Below are 22,311 nucleotides of genomic sequence, written 5' to 3'. Positions count from 1 at the left end.
AATAATATTTGTTGAATGAATTTATTTATGTATTAACTTTATTACATTGTTTATATTAAATGTATGTTTAACACATTTAACTATTATGCTATTTAATCTTACTTAAGTTTCCTTTTCATTTTTATCATTTATTACTCATTGTGTAATCACTTACTAAGCCTCTACTTTGTGTTACGTATATAGTTAGCATGAGAGGTGGGAAGAGACAAAGTTGTATAAAGAAATCCCCGCTTCCCGAAGGATAAAATTCAAAGTCCTTAGCAAGCAAAAATGGGACGTCCTAATTTAAGTGGGAAAAACGGTTTTATTTTTTTAAAAGCACTCCAGAAGTTAGGTTTGTTTCTAGAAATGTGAGAGTCCCTGCTCCCTTCCAGCCCTTTCAAAGAGTCCAACTCCCCAACTTCCCGACGGCGAAGCGCGGCGCCAGCTTCTAACCCAACCTAGCTCGAAGCTCCTCCCTTGGTAATGAACAGTTGGGAAAATCCCACTGAGGCCCGCCCCTTGCCCCTCCTTGCTAGATTGAATGGCTCAACCCGGTGGGAGGGGCCGCTGGTTCAGCCAATAGAAGGAAGCGCGAACAAGAGCCTGTGTAAACAAACCCAGCTGTGCTGAGCCTTGGGCTCCTCCCCCACGTGGGGGCCGGACGCACCCTTGGCCCAATGCCTATCCAGGACTAACGTAGCATCCTTTCAGCCAATCAGAGCCGGTGTCTCCCGAAAGGAGGCGCTCCACCCTGAGAGAAAGAACGAAGGGAGCAAAAAGACAGATGTTCATACCAATCGGAAGCTGGAACTTCTGAGAGAGTGGGCGGGAACTGCTTCACATTTAGACCAATAAGCACCACACATGCCCTTCTAGGTGAATGAGCGGCATCATCTTCAGTCCAATAGGCGAATGGGGCGGTGCCCAGCAACCAATGGCTTGGGTTCGGGGGCGGAGCAAATAGCCAGTGTGCTGTAAGAGATAACCTGGCGAGTGGCAGCGGCGCTTTTCCCGTGCTGTGGCTCGCTCACGCTTTGGTACTGGAGGCCAAGACTGTTTTGGCGACGGCGACCTCTGCGGCGACGGCTGAGGCTCTCGGAGGAGTGACGGAGTACGGTCTGGAGGAAGGGCTTCTGGTCAGCCCAGGTGGGCTCGGGCACCCGGGCTGCCGGGGAGGGGACCCGCGGTAAGCGCCGTTCTCCTGGCTCTGGGGGCGCCCTGCGCCTCCCTTTCCGCAGCCGTCCGGGCTGCGAGGGGCGACACGCGCCCGTCCGAGCTCCTGTGGGGAGGGTAAGACGGCCGGTCCCACGTCGCGGCCATACGCAAGGAAGGGGCGTCCGCGGGGGTTACCCTCTGCCCCTTGCTGTCGTTAGAGGGTCCTTAGTCCCTTTCTCCCCGCACAGGCACGCTATTCCTCACCCGCCCCTCAACTTCCCTGAGCCTCCTCAGCCTCCTTCGGACTGAAGCGAGTCCCCTCACTACCCCAGCGCAACACCGCGAGGGAAAGTGACCAGTGCTGCATCCCCTGGTCCCCTCCCCAGGCGGGTACGGGGAGGAGTTGCACATTTTCACCCCTCCCCCATTCGCGGGCCTGGGTGCGTTATCTGTGTTTCTTCCACTCCCTCCACCTCCCGCTTTACCCCAGCTTTCGTTCTTAATACCTTATTTGAGTTAGGAACCTTGGCCACTTGTCTCTTGCTTCCGTTCTGCGAGTGAGCCTTTACCCCTTCCACCACCTGAATTTCATTTACATCTCTCATGGAAACTAACATTTTCCACTTGCTCCTTCCAAGCAGCTGGAAGGTGAATGCAAGAGACGCAGGATACATAGTACAGGGAGCTTTGCAAGATTGGGAATTTTAATCAGTTTTGTTAACGGTAAACTGTTCTTGCCTTCCTTAAAATGGCATTCGATCATAATATCCTCTCTGGAATCTTTGTCCCAGGACAGTCCTGATGATAGTTTCTGGAAATGCAGGCGAGAAGGGTTTCCTGGCCACAAGAAATTGAAAATGTCTTATTATTATTTTAAGTAGGCAGTTTGCATTATACTTTGGCTTAACTGGAGTGGCAGAGAGTTTGCAGTGTAAGGGCCTGTCCATCCTCATTTATCATAAAATATACAACATGTTTTAGCTGTGTGGCTCAGTGGGATTGATCACAACCAGACTATGGATAATATGGCATTGAATCTGTTTAAAAACAATATTCTCTATTCCCCAGTCACAGAGTATTTGTATTTACATTCATAGTATATCAGTTTGTGTTTTAATGATATTGGTTCTAGCCATATGTTTCAAGATAATAGTGCAAACTGCGTTGTGCCTAAATAAAATTATGCCAAGAAATTTGTGGGGAAAAAGTAACTTGTCACTTTAGAGTTTTGAAAATATCAATTTACATATTGGACAGTAAGAGTTTTGTTTTGAGGAGATTGAAGTATTGGAATAAGCGTGATGGGCCCCTTAGGCTATGTGTGTATGAGAGAGAGTCTTCACATAAATTGGAATTGTTTTTCTTAGTTCACAGAGGTGAAATGTAAGCAGTTAGTTTAATATGTACATTGTTTTTTGCAAGTTTTTGAAAAATTCTTATTGTTTTCCTTATTTGTAACATATATATATATTACAAATAAGGAAAACTATATATATATATCTCCTTGTATTTTACTGGGGTAAGACTGTACCTTGTATACAGAGAAATAAGTCATAGAGTGATTTAAAGGGAATCTTCACTCTGAGGAGGCAGCATTGTGTTGTCTAATAGACCATATGTTTGAGCCCTGTTAATAAATCACATGAAAAGGGGAAGATTTTAAAGCTTTTCTAACAAATGCCCAGGTATTGAGAACAATAAAAAGTATTAATTACAGAATTATTAGCAGCATTCATCAAAGAAAAGTCCTGGAAAAACTGCAGATTGATGGGTTGGTTACTATTATGCATTGATATAGGCTGCGACTGAAAACCGAAGTTATATTTTGCAGTCTTTTCAGGTGTATTTGTGCTTAGTAAATACTCGTTTGCAACTTTAAAGGCTTATAACTATGCTTTCTTCCTAGAGATTTTGTCTTTAAAGAGCTCACAGTTTAATGGAAGAGACACCTGTAAACCAAGAATTAAATGCAGAGGGAGAGGTTCTGCAGTGCAGGGTATATGTAGGACACAGAGGCGCACTGTGATCCGGTGTTCTGGCCTCATCGCCTGCTCTAGACTTTCTGATGTGCCTTTCCTAAACCAACCTGTTTATCTTACACACTTGGGTCTCTGTAGGTGCTGTTCTCGCTCCTTGAAAGCCTCTTCCACACCTCATATGCCTAGTGAGGTTCTATCGCACAATCTCTTGAAGCCTGACACTGGCCTGCACTCCATCCAAATAATTGTTTGCTGTATCTTTCGGTTATTTTATTATAAATAAATACCTTTGATTTTCACTATTTGCAGTAATTTTGGTGTATAAAGCCACCTAGAACACTAAATTGGCAAATACTGAACCACTGCTCCTAGGGAAAATAGTACATATATACATCTTACATGGATTATAATCTTAGATCCTAAATACAGTTAAATTATATTTTCTGTATTTTACAAGAGAGGAAATGAGGTTCAGAAGTATTAAGTGACTTGCCTGAGGCCACCCTCTAACAGGTGCCAGAGTTAGAATTCAAACCCTGTCTGGTTGGACTCAGAGCCAGAACCTCTTGCAGTACACTGCACTGCCCCCTACCATCTGTGTCCTTTAGTCATCTCTGCGACACATGGAAATACAAATGCAGAGCACTCCCTAGTTCCACCTTAGCTGGGAGTGTGTTTGAGGGCTGACTCAAAACTTTTGCACTTTGTGCATGTCTGTGGATGGCCAGGAAAGCACTGTGAGTATTGATTTCGTGGTTACAAAGAAATTTTAGCAAGTGGGATAATTCAAAAATACAGGATCCATAAAAAATGAGGATCAACTCCACTTGTAAATGACCTCTGGAGTCTGTTTCTTTTTTTTTTTTTAATTTAATTTTTTATTTTTTAAAATTTACATCCAAATTAGTTAGCATATAGTGCAACAATGATTTCAGGAGTAGATTCCTTAATGCCCCTTACCCATTTAGCCCATCCCCCCCCACAACCCCTCCAGTAACCCTCAATTTGTTCTCCGTATTTATGAGTCTCTCCTGTTTTGCCCCCCTCCCTGTTTTTCTATTATTTTTGTTTCCCTTCCCTTATGTTCCTCTGTTTTCTCTCTTAAAGTCCTCATATGAGTGAAGTCATATGATTTTTGTCTTTCTCTAATTTCACTTAGCATAATACCCTCCAGTTCCATCCACATAGTTGCAAATGGCAAGATTTCCTTCTTTTTGATTGCCGAGTAATACTCCATTGTATATATATACCACATCTTCTTTATCCATTCATCCATCAATGGACATTTGGGCTCTTTCCATACTTTGGCTATTGTTGATAGTGCTGCTATAAACATGGCGGTGCATGTGTCTCTTTGAAACAGCACACCTGTATCCCGTGGATAAATACCTAGTAGTGCAATTGCTGGGTCGTAGGGTAGTTCTATTTTTAGTTTTTTGAGGAACCTCCATACTGTTTTCCAGAGTGGCTGTACCAGCTTGCATTCCCATGGAGTCTGTTTCTTGATAACCCTTCTTGCAGTCCACTGTAGAATGTTCCTTTTCTCTGATAATTTGTTCACTTATTCATTTATTCAACAAATATTTATTAAGCACTTAGTATAAGCTAGGCTTTTTTTATACTTTGGTGAACAAAGAAATTAAGCTGTTGCCCTTACTGATATTATATTTGAGTAAAAGAGATAGACACCTAACAGCTCAGGGAAGAGGTCCAGGTTGGAATGACAAATTAACTTGACCACCTGACATCCCCCAGCATATTGACTTACAGAACATTTCTGTTCTACTCTGTGCATAAACTCTTCCTTTTAAGTCTCTCTCTGTAGGGGCACCTGGGTGGCTCAGTCAGTTAAGCATCCAATTTCAGCTCAGGTCACAATCTCACAGTTCGTGAGTTTGAGCCCTGCATTGGGCTCTGTGCTGACAGCTCAGAGCCTGGAGCCTGCTTCAGATTCTGTGTCTCCCTCTCTTTCCGCCTCTCTGCCACTCGCAGTCTGTCTCTGTCTCTGTCTCTCTCTCAAAAATAAATAAACATTAAAAAAAAAAAAAAGCCTTAAGTCTCCCTCCATTAACCTGTGTCAACTTGTACTTGTCATTAGTTGATTTTGAGGCCATTTACCCATGTAACTGGCAGGATTTTCTAGAAGGTTCAGGCTGATTTGGTCTTTGATTTCTGGTTCTGCCAACTACCAACTGAGTGACTTTGGTCAAGTTGTAGAACTCTTAAGCCTGTTTCCTAATTTCAGAAGTGGTGATATGATGTGTTAGGCCCTTGTCAGTTAAAAGGAAGAAGCACATACATAGAGAGAATCCTAAGCAGGCTCCGCGTTGTCAGCGGAAGGCCTGATGTGGGGCTTGAACTCATGAACCGTGAGATCTTTACCTGAGCTGGTCAAGAGTTGAACGCTTAACCAGCTGAGCCACCCAGGTGCCCCCACATGTTACCTTTGATGATGAGGGTTTACTATAAATTTAAATGGGAAGTCATCTCAGCAGCCATATTGTCCCTTGGCCCTACTGCTTTCAAAGCTTTAAAAAATAGTAACTGAGCAGTATTTAGAATAGGATTTGAGCTCTGGAGACCTTCCTTCTTTTACTTTGCTCACCCAACATTTGTATTTTCCAAGAGAGAAACTGATTGTATTGGTTTGTCACCTAAAATAGAGGACCCCTATTGGGTAGAATTTTTTTTTAATTTTTTTAATGTTTATTTATTTTTGAGACAGAGAGAGATAGAGCATGAGCATAGGAGGGGCAGAGAAAGAGGGAGACACAGAATCTGAAGCAGGCTCCAGGCTCTGATCTGTCAGCACAGAGCCTGACTCAGGGCTCGAACTCACAAACCGTGAGATCATGACCTGAGCCAAAGTCGGACTCTTAACCGACTGAGCCACCCAGGCACCTCTGGGCAGAATTTTGAGCCAAGCCATGTCCTAGGTGATCTCTCTCTCAGGTTCAACCTGTAGATTGTCCTTAGTTAGGGCTCTGAGTGCTAGTCCAGGTGCTTGTGGCCCAAGAAGTAGGGTGTTTCCATGTATTATCTGTTGCACAGACCTCAGCATATATAAAAAGAACCCCTTGGAGACAGTTTCTTCAGAAGACAGTTGAGAATATAGCAGTCCTTAGAGCTTTGTAGACATCTGTCTAATTCAAATACCTATCTAACGTGATCATTGATAATGTCTAATAAAGAACCTAACAAAGTAAACACATGTCGAATATTTCATAAATCTTCCTTTTGGTATTGCATTTAATATTATTATAGTGTGGTTATTTGTTCATATGGCTGTCTTCCTTACTAGGCTGTCAGCTTCTTGAACGTGGGGTCCACATCTTTATCTTACATAGTAATAGGTGCACAAATATTTGACTTGAGGAATTCCCCACTTTTCCTGAAAGGATGGGAGGATATGAAGGCTTCCCAAAGAAGGTATTGTTCAAACTGATTCTTAAAGGGTGAGTAGGAATGTTTTCCAGATGAATAAAACTGTATGACCAGCAGGGACCAGCAGGTGCAAAGGCCTAGAGATATAAACAAACAAAGATCACCTAAGGAAAAAACTGAATGGGCTTGGCTAGAAGACGTGTCACAACTGAGTTTACTATGACCACTGTTGCTCAGTAATGGATGCAAGTTTTAGGGAGAGAGCATAGTATTCTCGGGCTGTTGGCAGGGTATCACTAACAGCTTAGAAATATAAGAATTGAATTCTGGGAAACTGTTCTACCATAGTGACTTTATTTACTTCCATCATGAAGTTCATATGTGCCCCATACTGTTCAAAGTGATGAAAATATAAACAAACTGATTCTCAAAAAGCTCACCATCTATCAAGGAGACAGATGGGTGAACTGATTTATCACATGTTAAGTGAGATAATAGAGATATAAATAAAAGCTGTCTAAACCAGCAGAAAGGAGTAGTTAGTAATATAGAGAGCACTGGGGAAGATTTCTCAAGTGAGATAATATTTGAGCAAGGCTTTGGTGGGTGAAGAGGAAGGAGTTCACTAGACTGAACATAGAAACTTTTTAAAGAATTAATATTTTTGTGGTAGAAAAGATTTAAGAGCTATCCATGTTTGTCATATCTGTTGTGGGTGTACAGTTAATAACTATATTCAAGCGGTTTCTCTAAACAAAAGATGTGAATAGTTATGCCGTAGTAGAAGAATTTTTTGTTAAACTGGATTAAACAAAGGTTTCTGTGATGCAGGACTTCTCTAGGGCCTTTATTACATTAATGTCCTCTGTAAATTATGGATCTCCAAAAGGGGTATATTGTATTTAACCATGGCCTTTCCTTTCCACCCCCCTCTGTAGCATATCTAATCATCTTTTGGAACAGAATTATATGAGACATATTTTGAGGAATGATGAATTAAAATGTACTTTAACAAACCAAGATTTATCAGTCGTCTCCATGTGCATTGCAAAACAACCTGTATAATTTTATAGGAAAGAAGGAGAGATATTGAGGAGAAAGAATACATCCTAGTCAACTTATTGTCATCTTGGTCAGTAAGTCCCAAACTTAAAAAAAAATGTTTTATATTCACATGTTTTATACCTCATGTTTCCATGAGGTATGTGGAGACCAGACTAGAGCAGGGCAAAGACAAAGGGTGTCTTGAAAGTAAGAATCTTCCAATGTGAGAGGATGTTACTTTTATCAGGCATTCATTTTGGGCCATATTAGATGTATATTTTGCCAGTTAGGTAATTTATTTATATGCATACTAACTCTGGAGTTTTGGGAGTTGTATGCTAATGTTCTCCCTTCAATAAAATCTGATTATATGAGCTTTAGGGGCTGAGGCCTTATACTGTGTAATTTTAATTCATCTGTCAAATTCTGATTATGTAATTAACTCCAAGTTATTGTTAAAATTAAGGAAATGGCAATAATGTTTCTGATAGTGTACTGAATTTGCAGTCAGAAGATCTGGGTTTGAAATTTGTCTCTGCCAGGTTTCTATTTGAATGACCTTGAGCACAACTGCCTAACCATCTGTTGCCTCCTTTTCTGTTTTGATAGAATGAAAATACATAGGGTTAGTGTAAGAATTAAATGATGCACATAAGCGTACTTTAGAAACTCTGAAGCACTGTACAAATATAAGACAGACTAACAAAGTATCCAGCTTAATTTGAATTAATTTGAATTTTTTTAGTTTTTAATTTTATATTACAGAAATAGTACATTAATTCTGAAAAATTAGAAAGCATTGATGGGCAAAAATGGAGAAGGGGGAAGCTATAGAGCACTCATACTAAGATCCACCATACTGGGGCACCTGGGTGGCTCAGTCAGTTAAGCGTCTGACTTTGGCTCAGGACATGATCTTGAGGTCTGTGAGTTCGAGCCCCGTGTTGGGCTCTGTGCTGACAGCTTAGAGCTTGGAGCCTGTTTCGGATTCTGTGTCTCCCTCTCTCTCTGACCCTCGCCCATTCATGCTCTGTCTCTCTCTGTCTCAAAAATAAATAAACGTTGGGGCGCCTGGGTGGCGCAGTCGGTTAAGCATCCGACTTCAGCCAGGTCACGATCTCGCGGTCTGTGAGTTCGAGCCCCGCGTCGGGCTCTGGGCTGATGGCTCAGAGCCTGGAGCCTGTTTCCGATTCTGTGTCTCCCTCTCTCTCTGCCCCTCCCCCGTTCATTCTCTGTCTCTCTCTGTCCCAAAAATAAATAAACGTTGAAAAAAAAATTAAAAAAAAAATAAATAAATAAATAAATAAACGTTAAAAGAAATTTTAAGAACATCCACCATACTACGGCAGTGGTTCACATTTTGATGGGTTTATTTTATACCTTTTGTGCACATTCATCATTTTTTTATAGAAATGCGTGTTTTAGTCATTTTATTTTTATGAGATGAATCCCTAAGAGTACAATTGCTTGATTCACAGAATTGTTACATCTTTTGCTACATAACGCTATATATAATGAGAACTAGAAAAGGGGCTAACTTCTCAGTCTGGTAAATGTGTGACTTTGTAATCATCTAATATCTTGAACCATTTCATAAACTTCCTCAAAGGAATTCAGAAATGAATTTGGGGTGTGTGTGTGTGTGTGTGTGTGTGTGTGTGTGTGTGTGTGTGGTTATGCTTGGCATTATTGTTTGTAATAGCATAATAGAAATGACTCCAGAGTTTGTCAGTAGGGAACTAGTTAAGTAACTCTGGTACATGAAAACCCTGGAATATTATACAGTCGTAGAAAAGTATGGGGAAGACTATGTACTGATGGAAAAGAGCTCTAAGATATATTTTGATTTTTAAAAAAGGGGCACAGCATGCAACCATGTATTTAGAATGCTGTTTTTTGTGCTGAGAAAGAAGGGTAGAGTAAGAATATGCATTCATATTTGCTTATAATTGCAAAAAGAAATCTGAAACGATGTATAAGATACCAATGGAAGAAATACAAATGGAAATGGGATTTTGGCATATGCCTTTATGTATATTTAAAACATTTTTTTGAATCGTGTTTGTGTTACCTTTTCAAAAAAATGAGTACAGGGACACTTGGGTGGCTCAGTCAGTTAAGCATCCAACTTCAGCTCAGGTCATGATCTCATGGTTCATGGGTTCAAGCCCCGCATCAGGCCCTGTGCTGACAGCTCAGACCCTGGAGCTTGCTTCGGATTCGGTGTCTCCTTCTCTCTGCCCTTCCCCACTCACGCTCTTTCTCTCAAAAATAAACATTAAAAAAATTGAGTAGAATGAGTGAATGAAATGGAGTTATGAGAAAGAAGAGTCTAAGGATATCAGGTGAATACATAGCAATAGTAGCAAAGATTGGAAGAGTGGCCCCAAGAACAGTTTGGCAGGGTTGTTTTTTCTCCTTTTACTCAATTTTGTATATTTAAAAAATACGTGGAGCACAATAAAACAACTGAAATCAATGTTTCCAGGTGGTCACCCCATGCTTAAGTAGCTGCTTTCTTTTTCATGTTCACTTGTAGTGTTTTTTAATGCATACATATGATTTTCAATTGTAATCATACTTTTCTTATTTTTTAGCTTACCTAATTATGTTTTTTCTGTGTTGCTACTAGAGAACCTTCAAAAATAATGAAGGTAGTGGCAGCTTTGTCCAGTGCACATCCCAGAAGTGGGCTGCTAAACCTCACGGGGCAGGAATTCAAGCCCCGTAGTCTACGTGTGACACACATACATGAGGAAAAATAAGAAAGAGATTTAAATATTTATAAACAAAAACATTCCTCCCTAATATAAAAGAAGCCGCATTCTTTTTTATAATAATTAGGAAACAAAATATGAAGAAAAATGGTCTGTAATTTTGCTACCAAAATGTTTTTATGCATTGCATAGAAACATTTTTTACGGTAGAATCATTGTGTGTGTGTGTGTGTGTGTGTGTGTGTGTGTATTTCTGACAACTATAGGGATGCTCATGTAGTTTTTTTCCTTTGCTTGTTAATATGAAAAAATACATTTTTATATTTCTTAATTTTAGACTATCCTTGCATTTCTGGACTGAACCCTATTTGATCAGGGTTTGGTTTTGCTTTGTTTTGTTTTTTAATTACTTGCTTGATTTTATTTACTCATGTTTTATTTAAAAGTGTATGGTTAGGGGCGCCTGGGTGGCGCAGTCGGTTAAGCATCCGACTTCAGCCAGGTCACGATCTCGCGGTCTGTGAGTTCGAGCCCCGCGTCGGGCTCTGGGCTGATGGCTCAGAGCCTGGAGCCTGTTTCCGATTCTGTGTCTCCCTCTCTCTCTGCCCCTCCCCCGTTCATGCTCTGTCTCTCTCTGTCCCAAGATAAATAAACGTTGGAAAAAAATAAATAAATAAAAGTGTATGGTTATAGCATGGAAATCGATCTGTGGTTTTTCTTTTGTGCTATTTTTGTTCTGTTTAATATGTTGAGCTACCTGTAAACTAATCATTAGAAGGCTTTCTTCATTTGTGCTCTGAAACAGTTCCATGGAAATTATCTGCTTTTTGAAAGTAGATGCTTTGTGAACTACAGACTGGTCTTGCCCCCTTCTTTAAAATGCAATATTAGGGGAAGTGAAGTTTTAACATAGTGATTTTAGTATAAACAGAAACAGAACAGTATGTAATTGCTTTTGTTTGATAGTGGCGTTCTTGGTGTCTTTTTATTACCACAGCTAATACTGAAATATTACACTCACCATCTGAGGGTTTACAGGGACCTTTGTTTTAGTATCGAGCAGATGTGACTGTTTAGTTCTGCAGCCTTGCAGATATACAAAATGTGCCTCCCAGGGCTCTGCTTTATGCTCACTGAAAGCAATAAGTAATGCAGTGAAACTTTGCCTCGCTAGAATCTTTTAATGAATGGGGAGTTCTGGTTTAATTGTGTTAACTTGGAAGTATAAAGATGAAAAATCCTAAACTTTAATTCCCTGTTGAATACAGTTCTAAGATGTAGCAAATAATTCCACTTCTCTTCTCTAGTAAGCTTGATATATTCAGACCTAGATGATGTTTTATTACATAATTCTCGAAGTGTCTGAGGCTTACATTATGAAAATTCTTTTTTGGAACTTTAGATATAAGAAGATGTAAAAGTGGCATTGTGTGAAATCAAGCTGGATGGGAACTGATGCTTATTAAGTATACATTTTCAACTAAATCTCAGATTGCAGTGTGGTTTTTTATTTAGCTCCCAAAAATAAAATACATTGGGTTGAGGGTAGGAGTTGTGAGGAGATTATGTCTTTTAATTGGATGTCTTCATTTCATATCAAGATAGAATATATAGTACCCCTGGCTTTGGACCAACAGAGGAATCACATTTTTTTTTTTTTTTTTTTTTTTTTTTTTACTTGCTGTACCGGCAGTGGTTCTCACAACTTGAGCCTGCTTCAGAATTACCTGGAGGGCTTATTTCAACACAGATCACTGGGTCCCATCCAGGGTTTCTGATTCAGAAGGTCTGAGGTGGGGCCTGAGAATTTGCATTTCTAGCAAGTTCCCAAGTATTACTGACGCTGTTGGGCCTGGGACTAAATTTTGGGAACCACTGCTGTATGCTAACTAAATACTAGAATTCCAGCTCTAGAAGAAAGCTGAATTTGGTTTGGGAGTATAAGAAGTACATAGGTTATGGAGCAAATCCTGAAAGATTCACCCCTCTTGCTGCCAGCATAGTGTTGAATTCAGGTAATCGGCCATACACAGGGACATAAAATAATTCTTGTTTCATGATTGAAGCCCTAGACAAACATCAAATGAGAGATGTTTCATTTGCAAATCTTAGAGAATAAGGGATTCTGGTCAAATAGGATTTAGTGATTAACCCCATGAGAATAAGAATTATTTATGTGTCATTTTTGTGTCCCTCATCATTTACTATTTAGCCTTACTTACTTGTTAATTTTTTTTAACGGGGACAGAACTTTGATTGCTTATTGAAAGTTTTGTGTGTTTTTAAAGATGTTAGCTATGTTTATTCTTACTATTACTATACTATTACTATATTACTATTTTTTAAAGATAGTAACAAGAGAATAAGAGAATTTTTTTCCCCAAAAAAGAAATTATTGGAATGAGTTGTTATCTTATTGGAATGTTGGAGAATATAGCCTGCTGCATAAAACATCAAGCATGCCGTGGATTTTCAGTTGTTTTCGTTATTTGTCATTATGTTGTTTGATGTAATATTACTAATTTTTGTAATCCCCCTAAGGAAAAATGAAAGTCAAAATCATAGACCTGGAGCGACAGCTGGACAGAGAAGACAGCTATGAAGGAATAGGTAGATACACACACACACACACACACACACACACACACATACATGTATAAATACATATTCATACACACATATATTTTTTAAATTATTTTTTTTCAGCAAAGACAAATGTACCTGTGCTGAACTTAGGCATCACTGAATCTTTGAGTTGAAGAGAAAGAAACTCTGGAAGCCACACCTTTTCACAGAGTTTTGCTTCAGCAGGCTTTTCTCGCTTGTCTACTACCTAATTTCTGTTGTTCCACTGCTAACAGCCTCAGTTTGCAAGTTGACCAGCTGGTCCAGCATTGACTATGGAGGAATAACTGGTATTACAAACAGTGGGTTCGGCAGACTCCCTATTTGGAAACATTTCTGTTTTGTTCCCCTTATTCCCTCAGAAAAGAAGTGGGGTGAGGAAAAGCAAGGTAGACCTAGATCCTATAGACTAGACCAGTGGTTCTGAAGCTGGTCAGAGACACCAGAGACATCAGAGACCACCCACAAGTTTTCTAAAATTCAGTATAAATGTGGCTCACCCCTAGACCTTCTCCTGCGATGGAGCCTGAGGGACTACATTTTTAATAATTTCCTGAAGTGATTTTTTTGTCGCCAGCTGAACTCTATGCCTCTGACCAGAACAGTGTTGGTCTCCAGTAAATTTCCATCCGACTGTGGTGAAATAAGAAAAATTAGGACCGCATAGTGTTTGTCATAAAGTTAAATTTATTCAATTTAAAGAATTGTCTTTTGCATTGAATTAAGGCCTTCCTGTGTTCTTTGGTGTTGAAAATATCCTTTTATAAAATGATGCTAAGGATATTTTTACCATCCTTAGTTAAAAAAAATTGCAATTCTATGTCATCTTCAAAATATTTTTTAAAATTTACTGGCCTATGAGATCCTGAAGACTAAGCACCTCTGATCTAATCATTCTTGGAAATTGTTTTTAAGATACTTTGGAATACAAATCCATAGAGGATCAAAAACTTTTGGCTAGATGAGTTTCAGAATTCAGAATTTTTCAAATTTTAGAGAGATGCTTTCTCTGTGTGTTACGTAATGCCCCCGTGATCTATTGCAGCACCCTTAGTCACACACATTAGTATTTCTGAGCAAAACAGGAGTATTCACACTAAGTGGGATAAATGTAGGCTATGTATAGCTTCACATCAGTTCAAGTCTTAATGTCATCTGAGTTTTGACATAAAGCATATGGAAAATTTTTAGCTTCTAGAACTTTTTGGATTTTGGAATTGTGCATAAGGAATTATATATGTGTTTGGGAGTCTGCTTTCTCATCCTAAAAGGGCTGGCAAGCTTCAGATTAAGTGGAGCTTTGTATGTTTATGGTAGAGAACATAATTTATTACACCAGCATTACTTTGTTCATATTTTCCTTCCAAAGACCTAGTCCTTTTGTTAAATAGCATTTTTCTTCAGCCTGGTTTCCCTACTCCCATTAGCAATATTTGAGGAAAATCAGAGTTTAATATCATAAGCATTCTGGAGCTAAAGTGGGAAGTGCAAGAGTATTAAGGAAGTAGCTAAGAGCGTGAACCTTGGGAATAGGAAGACCTGCACTTAAGCCCCGATTCTGGCCCTGACTATTTTATCCCTTAGGCAAGGTGTTTAATTTCTGAATGGTGGGGAATTTATCTGAAAAGCAGGGATAATATCAGCACCTATCTCATAGGATTGTTGTGAACATTAAAGAGAGAACATTAGTGAAGTACTTAGAACAGCTGTTATTTTATTCTTGTCTTTTCCCCTTGTATTTGGATGGATTACTTGTTTCCTCCTTGTAACTTGATTGTCCTGTGGTGCCCTTTTATTCCCTTAGACGTCTGGGAAAACTTGTTCAAGTACTTTCCCAATTCACGACTAATTTCTACTCTGCCTTTACAATATAGATGTCAAATTCTGTCTCTTCAGTGCTTTCCACACCAAAAAATCCATCAGCTCCTAAGCTTTTTTTAAATGTTTATTTATTTTTGAGAGGGGGGTGGAGAGAGAGAGCCAGGGAGGGGCAGAGAGAGAGAGGGAAACATGAATCTGAAGCAGGCTTCAAGAACTGTCCTTCTACCTCAAATTAATTTTCAAGGAATTTCTCTACCCAAAATGGTACCTTTCCTGAAAAGACTTCTAGCGAATACAGTTTTCTCAACCTCATTATGTATGTATTTAGAGTGGTTGTCTTCTTTCTTCCCACTTTGTTGTAGCAGACAATTTTTTTTTCCAAAAATATATCAGATAAAATGAGCATGTGGTCCCTTTTGGTGATATTTGTTGAGAATCCATGGTATGAATTTCTTCCAATTTAGATAATTGCATGATGGCAAGCTTTTATGCCTAGCCTACAGCTCTTGAGAAGACTATTATAACCACCTGCTGTTATTAAACGCTAAAATAGTAAACAAGAGCATATAAAAATATTTCCTAGAATAGAAGTAGGGATTTTTTTCCCCCTCAAGAGTAATTTAACCTGTCAAAAACAGATTCCTGAGTTATGTTGTCACTGGCTGTGGGCAATATCTGTTAATACTCAATGAAGAATGCTCAACCACAGATCATAGCCCCTAAGCACATGGGTCTCCTTCCTAGGAAATGAAATTTAGAATATAGCATTCTGAAAATGAGTCAATAAATTATTTATTGAGGACCTGATGAGCACACAGAGGCATGCTAGAAGCTGTAAAGACTTGATTCTTGCCCTCAAAAATGTCTAAGGGTATAAATAGACTGTTCCCCAAACAAATGAATAATGCTTACGTGAGTATATGTATAATCAAATGTAAAATGGGGGTGGAAATAGGGGAGACTTTAGGCAGAGATTATATTCAGGTTTCTACAGTGGCATTTCTGATACTATGCACAGATTGTATTCAGGTTTCCATACTGGTATTTTGATATTACTGTGCATTTAAAAGACAAGTTAAAGCATCATCAGATTAGTCTAAGACATTTAGAGGCCTTTATAATAGTGTATATTTATCCGGAGCTGGCTGGATATGGAGAATTCAGCGTCCCTATAATGACCACCATTTGATGTTATCCTGGGAGGACAATTGATGGCCTTTACCTGGGGAAGTGGAACTTGAAGGCAGACCTCTGGGGTTCAGAGAACTTACCACTGACTGTAGGCAAGTCTGTTGATTCTACCTTAGAAGTGACTTTAAATGCTTTATGGAGTGCATTTTGTGTCTGTTCTAGACATTTCCAATTGGATAATATCACAGGCATCCTTGAGGTATTATTTCAAAAAATTTGTGGGTTGTTAATAGGTGTTAGATTAAAATTGTAATAAATTAATAATAAAGGCAATTATTTAATTAAGGAAATGTTTGGTAGTAAAGTTAAATAGGATTTCTCAGAGCAATGAATTTACTTGGCTGTATTTTTGGTTTGTTTGTTTGTTTGTTTGTTTGTTTTTTGCAAACAGCATTCACCAGTTTGGGAACTGCTGATGTAGGAATTAGGGTAATTAGGATTTGGATTATTCCACATAGAATTTGCCACTTTATTGGAGGAATTGTTCTTAGTCTTTAGTCTTTCTATACTCGGAATCACCTATGGGAGTTGACAAACAAAAATACAAATGTCGGGCGTTGGTTTGAGCCTAACAAATTATAATATCTAAAAGGTATGATGTGGAAAAGCTTCCCAGTGATTCTAATGTACTCTAGAGATTGTGAACTACTGATTAAGAATATGCCTTCTGGACACTTGCTAACTGCATTCTTAATCCTATTTGAGTATGCTAATAAGCTTTTGAAAGCAGCTCATCAGCTTCTAATTGCAGGTAAGTTCACTTCTCTGTGTGCTTAACAAGCACATTGACATTCTATTTGCAAGCCCTTTTCTTGCATCAAAGGAAAAATAACTAATGGAGCATTTGTGTATTGAGGTCAATATAGGAAAGCTTAGCAAGGTGATTACTTATTTATTTTTTGTTAAAGTCCATGTAGCTTCTCCAAAAACAAATGAAACGGAAATAGAGGGGACAAGATCATTCTAATTAGAGGTTGACTTGGAACCTGTTTTTAATCTCCATGTACATATTCTACATGTTTTTCCCACCTCATTCCCCAAAAAAGCTGAACTATTCATCCTGCCTTCTTTCCACCTTGATCTTTAACCAAATGATGGAGAAAACCTGATGGGTTTATTTACTTATTAAAAGAAGGGGCTCTTCGGTGATTCAGTCGGTTAAGTGTTCGACTTCAACTTCGGTCGGCTCAAGTCATGATCTCGCAGTTTGTGAGTTGGAGCTCCACATCTGGCTGTCTGCTGTCAGCACAGAGACTGACTTGGATCCTCTGTCCCCCTTTTTCTCTGCACTTCACCCACTCATGCACACACACTCTCTCTCTCTGTCTCTGAAATAAACAAACATTTAAAAAGAAGACTGTAGAACAAGGCAACAAATTATTTTAGCGTAAAGTATAACATGGTATACAAAAATATGTTCTACATGAATTTAAAATGCTTTATGAAATATTTCTTTTATTGCTTATGTAGATTTAAGATAAAACACGCACAACACACACACACACACCACCTGCAAAAAATTTAGAAGGCGTTTGGTAGTTTATCCAGCAGCTGTCCAAGTAGGGAGACTTGTATTTAGGGGGATTTAGGGGAGCAAATTTTGCCACCCCAAGATATGCCTCTATGGAATATTGATTGTTTCAAACTGTTTTATTTTTTAAGAAACTGCAGACCCAGAAGAAGCTCTAAAAACTAAGTAGAGACATTTACTAGTATAAGGGAAATCTCCATTTGTAAGAATGTCTCCCTCAGTACCAGGAGAAAGGGAACGACTGAAGGCATGGGCTTAAATCTTAAGGCAGACTTCAATCTGTGTAACAACCTTACCTGTGTTTACTGAGCTTTTCTTGTAACCTTCCATAACTGACTTTCCACTCTCAATATTTCTTTTGTCTTTAGCTGGAGGTGGTATTTAAGGTGATGGCTTTAGCCATTTCAGTGAGTTACTGAATTTTCCTGGGTCTTTCCCATGTCTACAAGAGGTATACGTGTTAAACTTCCAATTTTCTCCTACAGATCTGTCTCGTGTCAATTTGATTCTTAGACCAGCTATAAGAATCTTGAAAAGTAGAGAAAACTTTTTTCCTCCGCAACAAGTACATAAGCATCCCTGCCACCAAGGGAAGTAAAATATCCTGCGACGTAGTAAGGATGTTTCATGTGGCTTTGTGATGGATAAAATCTCTCTCCTGTTGCTCTTTTTTCCTCAGTTCTGACTATATGTTCATCATGCAGCTATCTGTTACTAATTAAGAATCCCTGGCATTTAGATTTTGAATTAGGGAATGTATTGGCTATTTAAAGTATCTCTTCCTGCCTTCCCATGGCCTACACTATCAGTCATTTCTTCTTTCTCCTCTTTTGTAGCCTCTTCTTCATTAGACCATTTCTATGAACAATTAAACAAGCTCTAGACTCTCCGGTCATTAAAAAGTTTCCAGGGACCTCTCACGTCTCTAGTTTCTGTCCATTCCTGTCCCTTTCCTTGGCAGCTAGACTCCTTGAAGGAGTTATCTTATACTTCTTGTCATGTGCAACTCACATCCCCTCCATTTGACTTTCCTCCTCATTTCTGTTCATGGAAACTGCTCTCAGTAAGGTCATCAGAGACCTCCATGGTCCTGAGTTCTGTGGATACTCCTCAGCCTTTCTCTTGACTTTTTAGCAGACTTCAACACGCTCACCTTACTGGATTTATTAGTTTTCTATGACGGCTGTAACAGATTACCACAAACAGGTAGCTTAAGCCAACATAAATTTATTCTCTTGCAGTCCTGAAGGCCAGAAGTAAAAACTCAAGATGTCATCCAAACTGCACTCCCTCTGGAGGCTTTAGGAGAGAGGGAGTCTGTTCTTTGCCTCTTCAGCTTCTAGTGGCTACTGACATTCCTTGACTTGTGGCACATCACTCTAGTCTCTGCCTCCGTGGTCACATTGCCTCCTTCTCTTCTCTTCTTTTTCTTATAAGGACACTCATCATTGGATTTAGGGCCTACTGGGATCATCCAAGATGATCTACTTATCTCAGTGTTCTTAATTTAGTCACATCTGCAAAGACCCTTATTCCAAATAAAGTAACTTCCTGGGTTCTAGGGATTAGGATGTGGACATATTTTGGGGGGAGGGGGCTACCATTCAACTCACTATACAGAGTTCTATCTTCCCTTGATTTGTGTGATGCCGTACTTTTCTGCTTTCCTTCTAAACTCTATGGCTTCTTCTCAGTCTCTTTTTCTGTATTTTCCTCCTCCTCTACCCGACTTTTAAAAATGTTCACATGCATCAGGTTGGGTCTTGGATCCTCTTCTAATCTCACTTTGCCCTCTCTTTCTAGGTAATATCTTCTAGTCCCGTGACTTCTATTACAATTTATATAAACGACCACTCCATATTTCTTTATTTAGTCAGAACTTTCCTATTCTTGATGCATATAGACAACCTACTTAACATAGTCATTTGACTGTTTCAGAGGCATTACAAACTTAATGTGTTCAAAATAGAACTCCTCACCCCATTTACCCCCACTCCTCATCACCACCCAAGAAAAGTTTGCGCTTCCCACAGAATTACTTAGTTCAGTGAATAACATTACCATCCACCCAGTTGCTTGCGCCAAAGTTATCCTTGATATTAACTTCACTCTATTTCCCCACGTCCATCACCAAAACAACCTAAAATAGTTTCAGAATCTGCCTACTTTCTTCTTACTGCCATTATCTTAGTCTTAAGCAGCCACCATTTTTCCATCTGGATTAGTGCATTAGCTTCCTCACTGGTCTCCTATTATCCACTCAGTCTCTCCAATCCATTTTCCATATGGCAGCCTGACTGATTTCAAAATATAAATTGAATCCTATTGTGATGCTGCCGGGAACCCTTTTTGAAGGCTTTCATTGCTTTTAGGATAAAATTTTAAATCTTCCGTGTAGCTTTTAATGTCCTGCACGATCTGACCCCATCTGTCTCTGCTACTTCATCTGTCTTCCTTGCCATTTTCCCACTGGTTCTCCTTTGACCCGCCAACTGTATGCATCCCTACTGTAGTTCCTGAGAGTTCCTTCCTGCCTCTGAATCTTTGCACATGTGTTTTCCTCTTTGGAAAGGAAGAAATTTTCCTTGGTCCAAGGTTCTTATAGCTGGATTAAGAAATAAATTCATGTGAGACAGATTAATAGGAGAAATCAAATGTAGTTTCATGTGTATGGGAATCCACACAGACATGAAATTCCAAAGACAGGTGACTTGAAGCTTACATGACATTCTGAGTTAAGGAATTAGGATGGAGTCTGAGGATGTGAAGGGGAGGAAGACCTTTAGCAGGAAGGAGGGATTATTTGGAAAACAAAGGTTACCTTGTTACCTTAAATTTCTTAGGTAAAGAGGAATCTTTGTTAGGAACTCTCTTCCTGGTACAGGCTCTCCTTTCCAATGTAAATTTAGGCACTTGAGGGGGAGTTAAAGAGCTTTTCCTGAATCTGGTGGGTTTTAGGTGCTTTAATCTCAAAATAATATTTATGCCAAAGTGGCCTATCTTGGGGCTCTTACCTTTGGCCCATACCCTCTACTCGCTATTGCTAGCTAACTTATATTTTTCAGGTATCAAAGAAAGTGTTTCTTGCTCAGGGAAACTTTTCATAACCACCACCCACTCCTGGATTTGATTAGGTCCCCCTGTTGTTTTCTGATATTCCCCTTTACCTCACCTTTTGTAACATGGATCATAATTATTCTTAATTATTTGCTTGCCTCTCTCCTGTCATAATGTGAATATCACCAGGGTGAAAACCATATACCCTCTCAAAGCACCAGTAAAGTACAGTGTCTAAGGTAAATAGGCACTCAAAAACTAATGAGTGAGTGCATCTAATGACCTGAGTTGCTAAGACGTAACTGAGAATGGACCAAAGCTGAATCTAGTGTCACATATTTGAAATAAAATAAGAATTTAAACTAATATCCACAATATTTAATTTAAAAAAATGGTATTAACCAGACTGAAGGAAGTTCACAAAACTCTAGGAAACAGAATAGTAGACACTAGTTTTTATAGCAACTGCTCAATAGACTTTTTCTAGATAATTCAGTCGAAAGTCCCAAGTATTTTTCACTGTCAAGCTGTTATCATGGGCACAATGCAGGTTTATAGCTTCTGAAAAATCTCAGGTTCAAAAAATAGCTAGTATTTGGTATGAGCACATTGGATCTGAAAGTTGTGAGTGTTCAAAGTGTTGAACTGATGAAGCACGTGTTGTAGAAATGTCCTACGTACATTAAAAGTCCTGAAGTTCTTTATGGCTGGGAACTAAGGTCCCTATTTCAAGCCATATATTTTAGACATGAACCCTTGACCATGGCAAAGTGCTAAAGTGAATGCTTAGCAGACCTTAGTACCCCTATTTTGACTGTGTGGTGCTATGTGCTTTCCCATCTTCAGCCCAAATGACAACTCTTATTTTCTATTTTCAGCATGTTTGTCATGTGTTTAAGAGGGAAACTGAGGTGGAGGGGGAATAAATGTCAAATAGTTCTCAGATTTCATAGTGCAGTATAGATCCAGGCCAGACATAAACTCTTTTTTCTGCTATTGAGGTCTAAATCTTGAAGAATTTCTCAAGCAGTGACCTACTTCAAACTGCACATTTGTCTGCTGATTAAATAAGAGGAATAATGTGGCAACTGATGATTTGTGTGGTGGAGCTAGTCGTCATTGTTTATCAAATACCTACATTATCTATCGCCACATGATAACTTACCACAAAGCTTAGCAGGTTAAAACAACAAACATTTATTATCTCACAGTTTCTGTGGGCCAAGAATCTGGGGGCAACTTAGGTGGGCCTCTAACTCAGAGTGTCTCATGAAGTTACAGTCAAGTAGTCAGCTAGGATGGCTGTCTCATCTGAAGGCTTAACTGGGGGAAGATGAACTAAGCTTACTCACATGGTGTTGACAGGATTCAATTCCTTTGTCACATAGGCCTCTCCATAACACAGCTGACAATATGGCAGCCATTCTGATTAGTGATCCTACTTTTTTTTTTTTTAATTTTTTTTTTAACGTTTATTTATTTTTGAGACAGAGAGACAGAGCATGAACGGGGGAGGGTCAGAGAGAGGGAGACACAGAATCTGAAACAGGCTCCAGGCTCTGAGCTGTGAGCACAGAGCCCGATGCGGGGCTCGAACTCACGGACCGCGAGATCATGACCTGAGCCGAAGTCGGCCGCTTAACCGACTGAGCCACCCAGGCGCCCCAGTGATCCTACTTTTATAGCCAGGCATTTCCCCCGATTCTGGAAGTTTTGGAGGTATTTTCTTTGTCCCCACTACACTAGGATGTCACATGATGTGCCTTGATGTGGGTGAGGATCAAGTGAAATAATGGATATAAAAGGTCAAAATAGGATGGTTAGA

At 39.4% G+C, this 22,311-nt stretch overlaps 1 protein-coding gene across 2 annotated transcripts in view; it reads left to right on the top strand.

Moving 5' to 3' along the window:
• Window positions 1-950: 950 nt before the first annotated feature.
• The window catches only part of PAIP2B (poly(A) binding protein interacting protein 2B), a 34,793-nt gene continuing 13,432 nt past the window's right edge, over window positions 951-22,311 (top strand). Inside the window, exon 1 of one of the 2 annotated variants that reach the window (XM_030310801.2) lies at window positions 951-1,128. The gene's annotated coding sequence lies outside the window, so the exon portion shown is untranslated. Of the gene's footprint in view, window positions 1,169-22,311 lie in introns of both variants that reach the window. The other variant, XM_030310802.1, reaches the window with a different exon arrangement.

Source organism: Lynx canadensis, chromosome A3, assembly GCF_007474595.2.
Source record: "Lynx canadensis isolate LIC74 chromosome A3, mLynCan4.pri.v2, whole genome shotgun sequence".
Taxonomy (NCBI): domain Eukaryota; kingdom Metazoa; phylum Chordata; class Mammalia; order Carnivora; family Felidae; genus Lynx; species Lynx canadensis.
This window is presented reverse-complemented; position numbering and strand designations above follow the sequence as displayed.